General features: G+C 40.8%; 1 protein-coding gene across 2 annotated transcripts in view; it reads left to right on the forward strand.

Moving 5' to 3' along the window:
• The first annotated feature begins 12,255 nt into the window (after positions 1-12,255).
• The window catches only part of traf5 (Tnf receptor-associated factor 5), a 48,677-nt gene continuing 41,287 nt past the window's right edge, over positions 12,256-19,645 (forward strand). Inside the window, exon 1 of one of the 2 annotated variants that reach the window (XM_028820298.2) lies at positions 12,256-12,546. The gene's annotated coding sequence lies outside the window, so the exon portion shown is untranslated. Of the gene's footprint in view, positions 12,547-12,623; positions 13,079-19,645 lie in introns of those variants that run through there. The other variant, XM_028820297.2, reaches the window with a different exon arrangement.

Below are 19,645 nucleotides of genomic sequence, written 5' to 3' on the forward strand. Positions count from 1 at the left end.
GTAAACAGGACGTTTCAATTGTAACTTGTCAGGTTGAATCTGAAGATTTTACAATTTCTTTTTCAGTTCTTTTTTTTAATGGGTTTATAGGGATTATAAAAAAAAATATGATTTCTGGCAAAAACTAATCTTAGACACATTCCCAGTCAAATTGGAATAACAATTATCAGACTTGTTTTTTAAATCACCCAGTACTGTGTAGATGATTTTTCTCCCTGACAGATATGGTTTCCAAGTAAGTATTTTATATAGACTCAAATTTTAAATGTAAATTTGTTTTTTTTTTATTTTTAATGTTCCATTTAAACTTTATTGAATCACTAAAATGTAGTTTGGTTTCAGCTTATTAACATTATAATTTACATATTTTCTCTTTCCATCTTCTACATCTTTACGTAAATTGTAAAGAAAAAACTTAACACCATTACTGAGCTTGAGTGAGTTTATTGTACTGTGATCATCTATGTCAACTTCAGTGAATACCTTGATTAATATTCAGATGGATTGGTTTTCTGTGAAACAGTTGTGTGGTTACCTCAACCTTTAAGGAAAGAGAACTCTGGAGCACTTTGGTAAATTAGACTCTTTACCACTTTATAACTCAGTTTCTTTCTGTAACTATGTAGAATATAATGTACATTTTGGAAACATTACCATATTTACTTTCAATATTAATATTTTTGTATATAACTATAAAATGGGGAAAAAACTCTATTGTGTACTATGACAGATGTGACAAATTTAAGTACCCAACATGTAAATGTTAGTTTTCTGCATGTACACTGGCTGTAATTACTTTTCGTTAATAACTAGATGACTACATGGCCTGTTTTAAGAAACAATTAAAATTCACTAGTGTTTGTGCAGAGGCATTTAAGTTGTTTGGTTTGTACTTGTTTCTTAATTGGGATCATTAGGGATTTTTGCTACAGTAAGTTTTATGTTTTCAACACGTTGTTATTTTTTTTCAGCTGCACGCTAAGCTAAAATGGTTGAAAGCATCATGCTTCTCTAAACATAAGATGTTGGCAATGAAGATCTGCATGCACACATCCTATACTGGTACTACAACAGAACAATTTATGGGGTTATTGACTTTTTTTTTTCTTTTCCATTATATTTTTCTGCTTCTGGAATGCTTGTTTTAGAATATCAAATGCCTCTACTAGTTGGAACATGCACTCATTCTATCTAGTACTACGTAGAACATCCCTTTTGCCAACAGAAGTGCCTGAATTCTTTGAGCCATATAATAATAATAATAATTCATTACATTTATATAGCACTTTTTTCAGTACTCAATGCGCTATCCACACACAGGGAGGAACCGGGAAGCAAACCCACAATCTTCCACAGTCTCCTTACTGCAAAGCAGCAGCACTGCCGCTGCACCACCTGTGAGGACTTATGGACATAATGTTCAGCAAAGTGCTAGAAACACCCATAGGGGAATTTGTCTCATGCTGACTTCACAATATCAAGCAGTTTTCACTCTCACTGACATGGTACATTATCCTGCTCAAGGTTATCATTTTGACTATGGCCAAAGAGGGATTCACAAAGTCAGCAGTAATGTTAGGTAAGCTGTGAATGGCATTCAGGTGACTCTCACCTTGGTATTAAAAGGCCTGATGTGTGTCCATAAAATTTCCCCAACACCATTCAGCTAAACCATCAGCCTGTCCCTTTGACACAAGGTAAGAATGGATACATGGATTCATGCTGTATGGAACAAATTCTGACCCTGCCATCTACACGTTTCAGCAAAAATTGAATCCTGTCAGGTGGGGAAGTCGATTTTCCAGTCTTCATTGACTAGTTTTGTAGATCACCTGCCCACCATGGTCTTAGTAACAGCAGTGGAATAAGGCCTTGTCTTCTGCTGCTATAGTGTATCTGCTTTAAGATGTTGTTGGTTGTGCTTTCATAGATGCCCTTCCATTGTAATGTGTGATTTGAGTATTTGTGCTCACCCTACTTCTCTCATTAACTAAGTGTTTTTCCCGACAGAACTGCAAATCTTGGTATATTTTTGTTTGTAACACCATTCTGTGTATAGTATATTCTATAGAATGTAATACACAAAAATCCCAGGAGGGCATCTGTTTCAGATTTGCTAGAACCACCACTCCTGGCATTGTTGTAATACAGTCAGTCAGATCACATTCTGATGGTTGGTTAAACAGCAGCTGTGAGGCATTAAGTATGTCTACATGTGTTTTTTATTGAGTTGTAGCTACATGTTTGTCCGTCTTGTTTGTGCTAATAAGCAGGGGTGCAAATTTTGCAAACGTATCACCCACTTCAACATTCTACTTATTCTTGAAGACTAGATAACATTGGTAATAGAAGCAGCATCTAAGGACTGGGGCTGGATGGTATTCAGTACTGCCATGACAGCCCAAGGTTCCAGGGTTGAGTGAAGCTGTCAAATTAAAGGACTCCTTTTGTGCTAAGTTAGCAGGTGAGTCTTAGCATCTGACAAGGAGAAATGAACAAGAAAAGATGTCCGTAGGCAAAGGTCTGTAAGTTGGAGACCAAATGGAATGACCTTTGACTGGTTCAGCCAAGCTTGAAATGATTTCAAAAGACATGTGGGACACTGGCCATACTGTCCTCGGCAAGTGGGGGAAAATGGGGAAATCATCAAAGTCTGATAGGAGCAATCAGAAAAAACTGATAAATCCAGTGTGTACTGGGAATGCATTGGATATGCAGGTGATTCCTTTTGTTTCATTTTGAATATTTTTTATTTTTGAAAATATTTTCTTAGTTGTAATGCCATTGTATTATTATTTGTGTGGCTGTTTTTCATGGGTGCAAGTGGATATGTTATAACTATGTAGGGATCACATTCCTTGGACCCAGTCAGGAAAGCTAAGAGCGAAGTATAAGATGGAGATTTAGACTGGAGGCTGCAAATTCTCAGAATCAGAAGAAGGAATGTGAATTACCTGGAATAACTCTTCAACCTTGCAAAAGGATATGGTGATTGTGGAAATTTCCCAGTGCTGTTTCTGTCATGACCAGCAAGCACATAAAGAAAATTAATTTATACAGTGTTTTTAGCAATGGCACTGTTGGTATTATTGGAGGGGATGATGCTGATCGCAACAGTATTTTGTTATCATTTAACTCAGTTGGAGTCACCATTAATTTTACTGAATCAGCCAGCAATCTAGGAGTTATCTTTGACTCTAGCATGTCATTTAAAGCACACATTACAAAGCTGTCTAAATCATATTTGTTCCATCTTAAAAAATGTTGGGAAATTAAGGTATTTACTAAATAAACAGGATTCTGAGAAATCAATTCTTGCATTTATTTCTAGTAGGATTGACTACTGAAATGTGGTGTTCACCGGATGTTAAAATTGTTCTCTATACAGCCTCCAGTTAATTCAAAATACTGCTGCAAGAATTATTACAAGAACAAGAAAATACGAACACATAACTCCAGTTCTTAAATCCTTACACCTGCTCCCGGTTAAGTTTAGAGCAGATTTCAAAATCCTCCTTTTAACATACAAAGCCTTAAATGGCCAAGGTCTGGCTTACTTGTCTAAACTTATCATGACTTACAAACCAGAATGCACATTAAGATCTCAAGATGCCGGTCTGCTTATGATTCCAATGATTAATAAAATAACAATGGAAGGTCAAGATTTTAGTTACAGGGCCCCTAAACTGTGGTGTGGTCTGCCTGCTACTATAAGAGATGCCCCTTCGGTCTCAGCTTTCAAATCCCAGCTGAAGACTCACAAGTTCAGTTTAGCACACCCTAACTAGAGCTGCTGATTAACTGTGCAGACTGCATGTCAGTTGTTAGTTATTAGCACTAAAACATAAGTTATAATTTCTTACTAACCCTCACCTATTCTGTTTCTCTTCTCAGAACTCAAATGTGGCACTTGGTGCCATTGCCCACCTGCCAAGTTGGTTTGCCTGCCTAAGGTAAAGTCATCTCTAATGGAAGATCACAGGAATGGTCGGGTAGAGGGTTCCTTTCATTGGATTGGCGGGCCCAGCCCTGTTTCAGCTGTGGAATGGCCAATAGGGAGAGGCAGCTTGATGGCTGAGGTCTCCAGGACTCTGAACAAATCCAAATTGTATTCTGTGATATCATCTACTGTTAAAGTCTGCTCTGTACTTGTAATATTTCTATTGCACTATTGTATTGAGGATTACTTGTGTTCTCTTCTGTGTATTGTGTTGTATTTACCCCATTTTTTTGACACCCATCCTACCTGAAAAAGGGTCTCTCTTTGAACTGCCTTTCCCAAGGTTTCTTCCATTTTTTCCCTACTAGGGTTTTTTTTTGGGTGTTTTTTCTTGTCTTCTTAGAGAGTCAAGACTGGGGGGCTGTCAAAAAACAGGCCCTGTTAAAAGCCCATTGCAGCACTTCTTGTTTGATTTTGGGCTATATAAAGATAAATTGTATTGTACAGTATTGTATTTAAGCAGCTTTCACGTTAGCAGAAATATCTTTGTTCTGATTTGGCAGAAGTCAGGAGATGAAGCGAGGTCAAAAATATGTTTGAGAGTAGATACCAGAGATCTTTCAAATGAACCAGAAAACATTCATTGGTCAGAAATTGAGTCAAGAAAACGTTATGGGAAACATGCAGAAAATTGTTGATTGTGATATGCTGAATCAATCCATGAGGAAGAAATGCCTCTGGTGACCCTTTTAACTGGTCACGCTTATGACGTCATGTGCCATCCGCTCTCGGGAGATCCCCTAGGCAATGGCTGACGTGAGGCTTGCAAAATGCTGCCTCTCGCAAGAATCCAAAACAACATCATGAAAAGATGGTAAAAAAATGTAAGTCTTAAAGGAATGAAGATAGCAAGAAGTTAAGTGCCAAAATGAATTTTCACCTTGAGGTGAAAAACCCAATGTTAGACATCTAGAAGTCCAAAAACCCACTTTAAATGAGGCAGAAAGAATTACTAAAATGCACTAAGAACACACTAGTATATAGATTGTGAGAGTTTTGAGACCTGACAGTCCCCCAAGTACGCTGTGCACCGACCCTCTGCTAATGCAGGCAGGCTTGTTGTCTGATGTCAGTGCAACTGCAAGCTCACGGTCTCCCCATACCACATGCCTGTTGCCTGCTGGTTGATGAGGGGCTGCTGACCTGGCCGTGTGTTTGCTTGCTGTTTACTCACTTGTGCATGAAGTCTGTCTACTCTTTGAATCTGAGAAGGGAGTGACTGCAGGATGATGACAGCATGGTTTCTGAGAGTACTGAAGAGACAGATCCCGTTTGGATAAGTTTGAGATGACAATAAAACTGATCCATTTTTAAGAAATCTGGACTTACCTTCTTTTCTAAAATCACATATTATTCATATTACTAGGACAGCACTTTTTCACTTAAGAAATATAGTAAAAGTTAGACGTCTTATAACATTGCAAGATGCTGAAAAATTAGTTCACGCTTTTGTTTTCAGTCGACTAGATTACTGTAACGCACTCCTCTCAGGACCACTCAAAAAAAGACAATAATCGATTGCAACAAGTGCAGAATGCAGCTGCTAGAATCTTAACTTGGAAAAGAAAATCCGAGGACATCACCCCAGTTTTTGTGTCACTACATTGGTTACCAGTGTCATTTAGAACTGACTTTAAAATAGTGCTTATGGTTTGCAAAGCCTTAAATAATCTGCTCCATCTTATATTTCGGAATGTCTTACACTTTACACTCCAAATCGTAACCTTAGATCTTCAAATGAGTGTCTGCTTAGAATTCCAAGAGCTAAACTTAAAAGAAGTGGTGAGGCGGCCTTCTGCTGTTATGCACCTAAAATCTGGAATAGCTTACCAATAGAAATTCGCCAGGCTGATAACAGTGGAGCACTTTAAAACACTGCTAAAAACACATTACTTTAACAAGGCTTTCTCATAACTTCACTTTAGTTTAATCCTGATGCTCTGTATATTCAATTAATTATCATTATTATTCATGGTGGCTCCAAAATCCGTTCTAACCCCTACTTTCTCTTCTGTTCTTTTTACGGTTTTCTGTGATAGTGATCTGCACCACCAACACCTGATCAAAGCACCGTGATGTCCCTACACTGATGGATTAAAGGCCAGAAGTCCACGTGACCATCATCATCAAATTCATGAGAACCCTGAATACAATGAGGACTGATTGAGGTAATTTATGTTAGGTAGAACACCTAGAGGGGGCTGGGTGGTCTTGTGGCTTCGGAACCCCTGCAGGTTTTTTTTTTTTTCTCCAGCTGTTTGGAGTTTTTTTTGTTTTGCCCTCCCTGGCCATAGGACCTTACTTTTATTCTATGTTAATTATCCATCCATCCATCCAATGTCCAACCCGCTATATCCTAACTATATCCTAACTATAGGGTCAGGAGGGTCTGCTGGAGCCAATCCTCACAGGTGGCGCAGTGGTAGTGCTGCTGCTTTGCAGTAAGGAGACTGTGGAAGATTGTGGGTTCGCTTCCCAGTTCCTCCCTGTGTGGATAGCGCTTTGAGTACTGAGAAAAGCGCTATATAAATGTAATGAATTATTATTATTATTTTATTATTAATCCCAGCCAACACAGGGCGCAAGGCAGGAAACAAACCCTGGGCAGGGTGCCAGCCCACCGCAGGGCGCACACACACACCCCCAGCACACACTAGGTGGTTGATTCTGAGAGAATCCAAAAGGTTGCAAGTTCAAGGCCGGCTGCCAATAGTTACCACAGTGCAAATCTGTGAATTGAGAAGGCTCGTGGTTTATATGTGTGTGTGTGTGTGTGTGTGTATGAGCCCACGATAGAACACTTGGCATAGCTGACAGGATTTACACTGTGCTGTGAGATGAAGTGTGATGTTGCTGTGCTTACAACCTGTCCTTGCACCTAGAGAAGACTCAGTTACTCCTTTAATTCCCACTGAAAAGTAGGCTGATTCTGAGGGTCGCTAACTGGCACTATGCAGAGCCAGCAACATTTTACTTTATCCCTTTTAGTCACTATGGGCAGCTGCCTATCTTAAATAGCTCCTAAACTGACAATGAAACACTACACTGCTGAAAAAATACAAAAAAACAGGAACACCAAGAAAACTAACATGATGTTAAAGAAGGACGGGGCCATAAACGATGTTGAGAGAAAATGAAAAAGTACAAACAGGAAAATTTATAGTTAAAGTTGTTGATTTGAGTGATGACGAGTCCTGTTTAATATTCTGCTCCCAAGCTTGAGTTTGAATTTCCTGTTTATCAGGAATATGATACGAGTTTTTTGACACTTTGATTAATTTGGCAGACGTGTGCTGCTGTTGTGTTTAATTAGAAAATTCCTTGTATACCTTATTAAACATGTCTATGTTTTTCTGTGTTTATCTGGTTACATGGTCTATATTTTTCCAGAAAGTTAGAGTGTCAACACTGCCTGCACTCACCACACGATGAACCACCTGAATTGGGACCCAAGTGCAGCCGTCAGAGGCGGCATTAGTGGTGTGCGGGGCCTAGGGCAGACCAACCCCACGTGGGGCCGGTTACATCAAATGCCGTTACCGGTATGTGTGGACCGTATAAACATGCGTGTGAATTTAATAAAAAATAATGTTAACAGGGCAGCACGGTGGCGCAGTGGGTAGCGCTGCTGCCTCGCAGTTGGGAGACCTGGGGACCTGGGTTCGCTTCCCGGGTCCTCCCTGCTCGGAGTTTTGCATGTTCTCCCCGTGTCTGCGTGGGTTTTCTCCGGGCGCTCCGGTTTCCTCCCACAGTCCAAAGACATGCAGGTTAGGTGGATTGGCGATTCTCAATTGGCCTGTGGGTGTGTTTGTGTGTGTCCTGCGGTGGGTTGGCACCCTGCCCGGGATTGGTTCCTGCCTTGTGCCCTGTGTTGGCTGGGATTGGCTCCAGCAGACCCCCGTGACCCTGTGTTCGGATTCAGCGGGTTGGAAAATGGATGGATGGATAGATAATGTTAACATACACCGGATTTTCTCATTACAGTATTCAGCTAAATTTTTGCAAGATAACACGTGGACTTTATCAAAATATAACGATAGAATCTATTAAAAAAGTGCAGTTCATAATTCATGACAATAACACGATCGTGTGAAATGCGATGTGGTGTCATGTGGAATTAAGCAGGGCCACTTCTAGAAAAGCAAGTACACTCTGAGTCTCGATATGCAGGATGTCACAGTCATAACTCACGTTGATGTCATGTGAGGCGTTTATTATTAGTGATACATGTTTTTGTGCATTAATGTTCGGACATGTTTATGACCTACAAATAAAATGTGAGTTTCAGTGTTTCGACAGAAAGTGTGAAATTAACGTAGCGGTATCATCATGAAATCTCTTACCGGTTTCCAGGTTCAGAGATGAAAATTCACTTTTCTTGCCTTCCGATTGGAAAAGTCGCTGATGACGTCTTTGTAGTCTAATCTGGATCTGCAATGTCTTTTTCAATAGATAGGAGAAGCCAACCCAGCAACTAATGGGCTATACCGAATTTAGGAAGGGATTATACTGGCGACCCTTTTCGGCTGATGAAGGTGGACTATGGAATGTTTTCAAAGATGTACTTGTGCGGAATTTGACCTTGAAGAGAGATTTTAAAAGGGTTCCTCTTAGAAGTATCTCAAATCTTATATAATACGCTACCGTGGCTGTTCGTTTGTCTGTCCAGGATTTTAAATCACCTGTAGCTCGCAAACCGTTTGAACTATTGACCTGAAATTTGGTACACATATATTACGTGACATCTACTATATGCTTTCAGTGTGATGATTGACCTCCACGGTTATTCCTCTTTTTATTTTATTCTATTGTACAATCAACTCTCGGCAGCGGCCAGCAGGGCGGCCGTGTGGCACATGCGTACGGGCATCGTTCTCATCCCTACCACCTTCGCCGTCACTTCGCCTACGTCTACATATCTTAAATCATTCTTGAGGCAGATTGAAGACTTAAGTACCAGCTATAAGTGAAAAATTAAAGAAAACGTACTAGGTAATTGCAACACAAACACTGACTTAATCAGTTTTAACGTGAAAAGATGTCGACGAAAGAAGAGAAGAAGCGGGCCGCTAGGGTGGAAGCAGCAAGCGCATCAACCTCTGAGCAAATGAATGCTAAATGTACAAAGAAAGAGTACGAAAACTAAGAATGCTCAAGTCAAGTGTATTCACTGCATGTTATCGTGTAGTGCGCCGTTACTGGTATACATATATTGAAGAATATAACTTGACAAATCCGCCCGATTAGGACACGCGGACCTCAAAAGCGGGTCCCCCTTAGGCGTGGGGCCTGGGGTAGTCGCCCCACTTGCCAACCCCAAATGCTGCTCTTGGCAGCCGTGCAACAGGTGACACCTCAGTACCAAAATTGAACACTATGTGATGTTATTTTTTTATTTTTTTTTTTTTTACAGTGGCTGGAGTGCCAATCCAAATTTTCCACTCCAAGTTGGAGGACCTGCTTGCAGGGCTGGGGGCGGGATGCAGATTAACGTCATACAGAAAACGAACCAATTGCAGGTTAAGGGTCTCGCTTAAGGGCCTAATGGATTATACTGGTAACACAGACAGTTTTGTGTAAAACGAGGAGTTATAATCCAAACTTCCTAGCGTGTGAATCGACACAACAAAAATTCATATACGAAGAGCGCTGCGCCACCAGACTACCAAAAAAAAGAGTAGTGTCCAGCTGCAGTCAGGACAGTTTTAGGCCTCGGACAGATCCGAGCATTTCAGCTGCATCCATCCATTTTTCAACCTGCTGAATCCAAACACGGGGTCACGGGGGTCTGTTGGAGCAAATCCCCGTCAACACAGGGTGCAAGGCAGGAACCAATTCCAGGCAGGGTGCCAACCAACCACAGGACACACACATACACCCACCAAGCACACACTAGGGCCAATTTAGAATCGACCTAACCTGCATGTCTTTGGACTGTGGGAGGAAACTGAAGCACCCGGAGGAAACCCACGCAAGCACGGGGAAAACATGCAAACTCTACGCAGGGAGGACTCGGGAAGCGAACCCAGGTCTCCTAACTGCGAGGCAGCCGCCCACTTCAGACACTATGAAGTCCATAAATTGACGCCCCCTTCTGGAGCCCCTCCCCTGTTTCTCTGCAGAACTGACGCCTATATTACACGCCCCTCATGATGATTTCAATCCCCTTTAGTTCCATCCATAGACATAGAATTACAGTGCTAGACGCCGCATGACCAGCAGCATCGTACGTCAACGTCGCCGCCATATTGCGAGTGGCACTGCTGTGCAGTGAAGTAATGAATAATGTGCTGCTTGGGATTGTACAAACCGCTGTACGCTCCAAACCAGATCCCAGGGGATTACATTTCATAGGTAAGGCTGAACAATTGTTTTGGTTATATTTGGCCATTAGAAAATCCCGTTTTATAATCTTAGCACTCAAGGTCACCTCACAATAAAATTAAACATTAGTAAAATTAAAACGAGAATGATAAATCAAAAAGCAATAATTAGCAAACAAACAAAGATAACTGGCAGTAACAGAGCAAAATTCACAATTGGTATGCCAGTTTGAAAAGATAAGTTTTGAGGGCAGTTTTAAAATGTGTTATTGAATCGTGCTGACGTATATGAGAGGGAAGAGAATTCCAGAGTTGAGGAGCACTATGAGAGACGCTCGAGATCCCATAGAACTGAGTTTGATGTGCAGTACAGAAAGTAGAGCTGCAGATGAGGATCTGAGTGAGCGAGAGGAGTGCAAGTCTGTAGGAGATCAGTGAGGTTGTGGAGAGCTTTAAACGTTCAGAGCAATATTTTGTATTGTATTCAGTAGTTAACAGTGAAGTTGAGAGAGAATAGGTGTAATATGTTCAGTGGATTTAGAACAGCAGGTTATTATCCTGGCCGCAGAATCTTGAAGAAGTTGTAAGCGATGGATACGTTTTTGTGGGATGCCAGATAGAATAGCCTTACAGTAATAGATAGATAGATACGTGAGGTGACTCGGCCATTAACCAGTACTTCAGTACTGTGTTGCGTAAGAACAGGACGTCTAGAAATGTTTCGGAGATGGAAGAAGGCAGTCCGAGAAATGTTACTTATATGGGAGGAATTATTTAATAATAATAATTATTATTATTTAATAAATGCCATTATTAGTGTATAAATGGATATAAATTATTGCATGTAAACGATTCGCCAAAATATGTTGTATGTAAACGATACTGTTTTAAACGTTATTGTTTTTTCATCAGAAAACCCGGTTTCCACGTCTACCTGTGTTAGTTAAATGGCACTTTTGCCACTCGCAATATGGCATACGCGCTGACGTATCGTGTCGACTGGGCAACACAGTGAAGGCGGCGTCTATCTATACACTGTATGTCTATGGTTCCATCCATCCGTTATCCAACCCGCTATATCCTAACTACAGGGTCACGGGGGTCTGCTGGTGCCAATCCCAGCCAACACAGGGCGCAAGGCAGGAAACAAACCCCGGACAGGGCGCCAGCACACTGCAGTCCCCATTAGTTCCTACACTCAAATGTGGATTCAGCATTTATTAAACTTGTAAACTATCGAGGTCTCTCAGTTCTGAATCCGAAGTAGCTGTTTTGGTGTCATATACTTGAAACAAATTGAACAAAAAAATCTAAACATTTTGTATCTTACCGTATACGTTTTATATCTGCGTTTGCCATTTCTCATTCATGAGACTGCACTTTTTAATACGTTAGTTATATGCTGCACTCAACAGAGTAGCGGTTCTGTGGCTGAGGATCTATACTGGTAATCAAAAGGTTGACCGTATATAAAAATGGGAAATGCTAAAGAAGATGATGAAGAAGAATAAATTATCTGCTGCACTCAGCTACGATTAACATTACATATTCTTACAGATTCTGATTCTAATAAATCATCAATTTTGTGTAAACTGTCAAAATATGTAATACTACGCGCCGGCAATTTTTATTATTTATATTAACGATGCATTAATTGTTGCGGAGTTCATGCTCCAGAGGAATGACGAACTCTCCCTCAGAAACACGAAGTGGTGTAAAGTAGTCGTTTGAGTTGCCCACCTAAGACCTGCTCCGTTAGCCGAGCGGCTTTGTGTACCCACTGGTGATGGCTCGCAACCTCGCAGCAAGTACGAAGAGACGTTTATTACATTAGCACGACAGTTTATTGTGGTGAAGCTTTTTTTTATTTTTAATAAATATTTTTCTGCACACGCGTTCAATTTGCCACCATTACTATAATACTGTAGTCCATTTAGCACAAAAGTGTACCGCTAACGCGGGGTTGGGGGCGTGGAAAGTGGGTGGAGTCAAAAGAGATGCAGCTGACAGGCACCTCAGAATGTCTCACGTCGCTGAATCTGTCCGAGGCCTAAAACTGTCCTGACTGCATTTGGACGTTGGAAAAAGGCGCGCACAGTGCACGTCGGAAATTCGTCAGTTTAACGGCGGGACCCGAGCCGCATCACAGCCTCCTACTCACCGTCCCGAGTCTTCCCACAGAAAGCAGCCACAAGACGCGCCTCCTCTCTTTCAGAACACCAGGTACCGTGCTTAAGTGGGTGGTGACCGACCAGAAACCGAAAGTAAAAAGAGGGGGGCAGGGTGCAGCACTTTTTCTTTCCCTAGTGCAGCTGGGTCGCTCGAAATCCGCTTCCTTTTAAATGCTTTAGACTTTCAGCTTAACGAAGCGTAGCGATATTAAAAAATAAATAAGTACAATAAGTAAAAAGAGAACCTCCTACCAGCCCAGGCCGTGTGACACCGGCTTTACGTCAAATAGCGGGCGTGCGAGGTGTTGTGGCGGTGTGACATTCCCCTTGAGATTGACGCCACAGTTGACCGCGTGATGTCATCCCGTATACCGTACCTCCAGAAGCGTGCGTTTCGAAACCAGGCAGTTTATATGATGAGCTGAGCAGCACGCTGTCATTCTTCATTTCGGAGAGCGCCTGATGGTGCCTTAACTGACCGTTTTGGGAAATGGGACTTTAATGATCGTGAGATGAAATAGGAAAACCAAGGAGTCTGTGCATCGGCTTGATCCCGTGACTCTCGTGATCCTGTACAGTTTTAGGTAAGAGTACAGTAGGATGAGCCGACAGTGCTTTTTGTAGAGTTGTTTTTTCTGTATTACAGTGAATTTGTATGTCTGTTATTCCATCAACTTACGCTGTCAAATTGCTTTCCAGCCTCGTCACGCCTTTTAAATTCATCTTTTGAAAGATCTCGTCGGCCTTTTGCACTTGTGTGATTAATTTAATTTCAAATTCTCTTCAGCTTTACTTAGTAGGCAGCTGTATGTATGTAGAATGGGCGGTAATAAATAGCGTGTAAATTTAACTTCATTACTTTCGGTTTAAAACGGAATCGTTTCTTTTTCATATCCATATTTACACTGAAGTTATTTTGCTGCGAGTTTATTAGATATGCCATAGCGTAGTGCGACATAAATTTCGGACATAACTAAATTATGCGTTAGGTGTAAACCGAGACCCCGACTGAATTAAGCGGATCTGAGAATGTTTCATTACAATAGCAATCGATCTTTTTGTAAACTCGCTTATTTATATAATAATAATAATAATAATAATAGTAATAATAATAATTATTATTTCTATTTATACGGTATTTAATTTAAGGCGTTAACATAAATTATGCGTTAGGTGTAAACCGAGACCCCGACTGAATTAAGCGGGTCTGAGAATGTTTCATTACAATAGCAATCGATCTTTTTGTAAACTCGCTTATTTATATAATAATAATAATAATAGTAATAATAATAATAATAATAATTACTATTTCTATATATACGGTATTTAATTTAAGGCGTTAACATTTCCTGTGTCCCTCAAAAAACAAAGCAGTTTCGTTACAGACGTGCAGGGGATTTCTGACAGATACTGCTTGAAAAACCATATCCGGCAGCACCGTTTGCTGTACAGTAGGGTTTCAAGTAATTTGATTGACATTAAATGCACTTACTCTCTAACTGAGGTTATTTCTAGCAGCCGCGTGATGACTGTAATAGCATACAATTCAGAGCTGAATTTGTGCACTAATTGTTGCTCCTGAATGTGTCAATCTGGTACCGTTACATTATTTGTTTCTTGAACTGCAATTCTCCATCAATCTACCCATACATTAATGGCTATTCCTAATAGAATTAATTGTCTTGAGGGGCCTTAGCCTATGCACGTGCACAACAGGAGCCAAACCAAGGTGAGGTTTAAGTGCATCACAGGGTCTATGTATGCTTGCAACTAATGCAGGTGTGATGCAGGTGCTTGCCTTTGGGATGTGTTAGCCAGCAATAATGCCGCCTGCACATCAGGGCAGGTAATCCACCATGAAGCTAAGCAGGTTTGGGCCCAGCCATTACTTAGATGAGTTAAAAGTCGGGTTGCTGCTGGACCATCAGGGGGTGCTTAACCTGTGGATACCAATGGTCCAGTGCAGTGACCGGGACACTGCTGTAAAAATAGTCTCTTTCCTTCAGATTAGACATAAAACCGCGGTACTGATTCTCTGTGGTCATAATAGATTCCTGGTGTTTTTTGCCAATGTCCTAGTTAAACTGCCCACCATTGCCTTGTCAATTCTAGCCCCATAGCATTCCCTGTCCCATATTGGCTAACTATCTCTCTCACCCCTTCACCACCTAATAACTAATGAGTAGTGAGCATAATGGCATAGGAATGGTTGTCGTCATATTACCCAGGTAGATGCCACTGTGGCGGTTGAAGTGGTTTCCTACTGCCTGTGTAAAGCGCTTTGAGTATGTTAAACAAGCACTATAGAAATATAATCAATGATTATTATTAAAACCACTATATTTGGAGATTGGACATAGACATGGGAGAAAATGTGCACACTCTACACAGAGACTCTACAGGCCAAGATTTGAACCCAGGGCTACCCATTGATCTCCATTGGAGTATGCACGCCGGACTATTTAAAGTTTTTAACATACTGTAAAGTGTACAGTTCCTAAGTTTATAACATATGGAAATAGCAGAAAATTCTCAAGCCCACATAACAGAAAACTTAAAGAATTTGTATGATAGGCTGAAGACTTAATTAACATCAAAGCAGTATGTTTGATTGGTGAATTAATAATTTGCCACAAAATTAAGCAAAAGGGAACAGATCTAAACAAACTGTCCTTCTCATTTTGCATACCTTTATATGAAAACGCCCCACAATTTTGTCTTTCAGCTACTGTTATAGTATTATGTTGAGTGCAGGCAGCTTGTAACAGTCTCCAAATGCTGATTTGTCTCCAGTGCAATTTTTCCACTAGGCAGGTGCTACCAACAGACCAGACACTATAACAAATGTGAATGTTAAGGTCAAAGACAAGTGCAGAGTTCCATTTCTTTATTATTAAATAAATTGGGTGTTGAAATAGGCATATTACATATTATTAAATATTTTCAGCTAGCAACAGGAGAATCAGGAGCAAAAGAAGGCCTGTGATTTGATGCAGCACATCCACTTAAACATTTTTCTCCCTTTTCCCCTTATTTTCTTTACTATTTTTACATAGAGTGACATATTCCCACCAAAGTTTTAATGAGTGGGTTAGGTGTGTATAAGCAGAGTTATACTCTGAATCTGCATACTTTCAGACCTTGCTGTATGTAAAATAAGAGTATGCGATATCCACCACTAGATGGTAGTAACTTGTTACTATGACTATTTTGGACATACTACATTTAAAAAAAAAACAAAATTGTACACATCCATATTACTAACCGAGAATGGTAAACCGGAATGCACGGACGCAGGTACACGGCGATGGACCCAGGAGACATAGTGCGCAGGCGCTTACAGCGCGCGTCTCATAAACCGCAAGCGAAGTCTGATCCAGCGCGAACGAAGGAGTTACGGCTCAAAAACGAAAGAGCTCAACTAACGTAAATAGGACATGAAGCAACAACGCGCCCATAGCTAACGACCAACGACACAGCCACACAGAAAAGAGGATTCTGCACTGCACCCCAGAGTCAAACGTAAGACACTATGGAGTCCGCAAAGGTCCACAAAGATAGTACGAAAGGCGCAGGCGCCTACAACGCGCTTCTGAACTAAACGTCCACACTACACAGCATGGTCCGGGTAATGAGAATAAACGAACTCTCCGTATTAAACATACGGCATCCTCACACGTCCAAACCATATAGCATATGTGAATCACATTACAGTGATGCATTATTAACGGTGCAACCACAGAAAACGCTCCGTATTAACAGTAAGTGCAATTATCCAGATTACTAACGGTAGACAACGGATAACTAATGGAGTCACGGTCATGGCTCCAAAACGATCCAGCTCAACTAGCGGAGCTACAAAAGCGAGCCCGCATGGATAAAAACAATAGATGTAGGCGCCTACAACGCGCGTCTGAAACCGTGGAAGCAAAATTGTCTCGACTCCAAAACCAAACAGCTCTGCATGGACAAATACAATGTACATAGACGCCTACAACGCTCGTCAGAAACTGTGGAAGCAAAGCAGGCACGGGTTCAAAACGAAAGACCACAATTGGCGGAGATACAAAAACGAGCCCGCCTGGATAAAATCAATGAACGCAGGCGCCTACAGTGCGCGTCTGAAATGCCGCAAGCAAAGCAGGCACGGCTCCAAAAAGAAAGAGCTCGACTAACGGGGCTACAAAAATGAACCCGCCTGGATAAAACAAATAAACGCAGGCGCCTACACCGCGCTTCTCAAACAATGCAACCAAAGGAGTCACGGCTCCAAAACGAAACATCTCAACTAACGGACATACAGAAGCGAGCCCGCCTGAATACAATTAATGAACACAGGCGCCTACAACGCGCCTCTCAAACAGCAGAGTCAATAGATAAATGGCAAAGAAAGGAACGACAGACGGCCGCTAAACAATTCCGCCAATTAGCTGACAATGCATTCTGTAATGAGTCCACTATTAGTGAACATTCATTAGGATTAATGAATATACTTCCTTTGTTCGTCATCTACACCTTTACACTCCAATTCATCTACACCTTTACACTCCAATATATCTCATACATTCATCAATGTATTTCGGGTTACCCAACACCGGGGGTAGGTGAGCGAAGCGAGCAGGGGGCAGAGCCCCCTTGTTCCAGCAGAAAATGGAATTTTAACAGTACTAGATAAAGTGGTTTGGAAACCTGCACCAGAACCAGGCCCAAATGTGAGAAAATGCCTACAAAAGCCAAAATCCTGATGCCTGGTAGCAGGAATTGTTGAGTTTCAGGGCTGTAGTTAATACTAGGATGATGAAAAAACTAGACAGTTGAGACTAATAAAGTGATCATTTTTCTTCAAAGTTGTATTTAGTGATAAATATAATTTCTAAAAATATCATGATATCATTTATAGGCATAGGGGGCACAAATGCAGTGTTCAAGTTCAGTCTTAGTGCAATATGCCTTGTGTCTATGTGGGTTTTTCCTTTGTACTTTTCCTTTCTCATTCTAAAGTTGTGTATTTTAGGCAAATTCAATGTCGATGTCATCAGGATTCTGTTGGTCTTGGAACTGCTTTTGAGTTGTCGTTTTAGGACAATCATTAACTTTCAACCAGTCAGCTTTAAAGCTAGTTTCTGTCATCATAAAGTAGGAACTGCACAGTCAAAATCCCCTTTTTGAAAAGAGACCAAAAAAAAACCAAACCAAAAACTTAATTTGTCATTCACAAAAATTCATGCAAAATCCTTTGAGCTTAGGAGTGAAATATCTTTCATTTTTGAATTTACCAAGGTAAACAAAAAAATTAAATAAATAAATAACGTAAAATTGTGTGCATTTGTGCATAGAGTCCCTTCTTTATGATGTCAAGATAAATAAAAAGGTGAGTCAGTGTCCTGGAGTGAAATCTTTCATGCTGTTCCAATAGCAACAGATACCTGATGCATCGCATCAATTATATGTGTTAAGTTAATTTATGATTCTAAATTACCCCCTTGTGAGTTTGGAAGAGAATGTGTGTGTGTGTGTCCCAACCAGAATTGATCTTTACCTTGCGCACAGCATTGCCATGATCTTAAACTTAAACAGGAATGTTATTTATAAGGTGTATCGCCCATTAATCAGCCGAGTTCTCATTCTGCTACCAGTAAAGTGCATTAAAAGTTTACTACCGTATATACTCGCGTTTAAGTTCTCCCGCGGATAAGTCGGGACTTGATTTTAATTTCTGGTATTTTATAATGTCGGTTGTATAAGTCAAATGTGGAAAACTCACACTGTTGGTCCAAGAGATTATGAAATGCTAATGTCCACCTGAGAGAGGAACCACGGAGTACACTGCCTTTTTTTTCTATGTATTGTGCCTACGTGACCACACGGTAATACCTGAACTATTCCGAAGCGACGTTTGCACTGTTTTGTGTTTTTTTTAATCTCACACCCTCATACACCTTATCGTAAGAGCATCCCTTATCTACAATGAAGTGTTCGATCAGAAGAAAATATGAAGTTGGTTTTAAATTAAACGTTGCTGAAGTAGCAAAAGAAATTTTTAACTGTGCTACTGCAACAAAATTTGATGTGTCTGAGAAACTGATACAAGATCGAAGGAGGCAAGAAGATGTAAAAAAAAAAAAAAATTAAGCGTCGCATTTTTGAATGGGCATATAAGTCAGGGTCTGATTTTATCATTGATTTTTCGGGTTTCAAGACTCGACTTATATGTGAGTGTATGTGGTAATTAATATCAAAATCATTACCTTACAGATAAAGCCTGTTTTATTTACAGATATTATGTTGCAGAATAAAGACATTAAAGACATGATACATGCTGTATACACTGACATCATTAGACCCACTATTCATTTATTCACTGTGGACTTTAAAATGAAAATGTACTATATAAAAATTGATTGAATTTATCTCATGCTCAGATTTGGTTTAAAAATACTGCCCCGGCCATTGTTCAACCTTGAGAAGGCCCCTGAGCATTCAATGAGTGTTTTTTAGCCTTATTGGGCTTGTTGCACTGTAGTTGTTCTTTGTTGTACTATAAGCCTGTCACCTTGCCAAATGCTAGTCTGAGTACTGAAGGGTACACATTTTACCCTGTACCTGAGACAGATCTACAACAACAACAGCATCTATATATATAATTCACTAAATCCATGGCAAATAAGACACACGCAAGACAGCCCCGCCCACCAACAATTCACTAAACAGTCGAACATGGCACGAGAGCGAAAGCATTTGCCAAGAATGTGTTCATTAATTAAGAACGAAAGTCGGAGGTTCGAAGAAGATCACATACCGTCGTAGTTTCGACCATACACAATGTCGACTGGCGATCCGGCGGCGTTATTCCCATGACCCGCCGGGCAGCCAACCGGGTAACCAAAGTCTTTGGGTTCCCGGAGGAGTATGGTTGCAAAGCTGAAACTGAACGGAATTAACGGAAGGGCACCACCAGGTGTGGAGCCTTTGGCTTAATTGGGCTCAACACGGGAAACCTCACCTGGCCCGAACGTGGCTCACAGGTGCATGCGACTGAGGTGGTGTGTGGAAAATGAACAGTCAACGTGACTTACAAGTGCATGTGGACTGTACACAGACAAAAGCAATTCAGGTGAGGAGTTGGGGGCGGACACATGAGCAGGCAGTGC

The sequence above is a fragment of the Erpetoichthys calabaricus genome, chromosome 15 (genome assembly GCF_900747795.2).
Source record: "Erpetoichthys calabaricus chromosome 15, fErpCal1.3, whole genome shotgun sequence".
In the NCBI taxonomy this organism is placed as follows: Eukaryota; Metazoa; Chordata; class Cladistia; order Polypteriformes; family Polypteridae; genus Erpetoichthys; species Erpetoichthys calabaricus.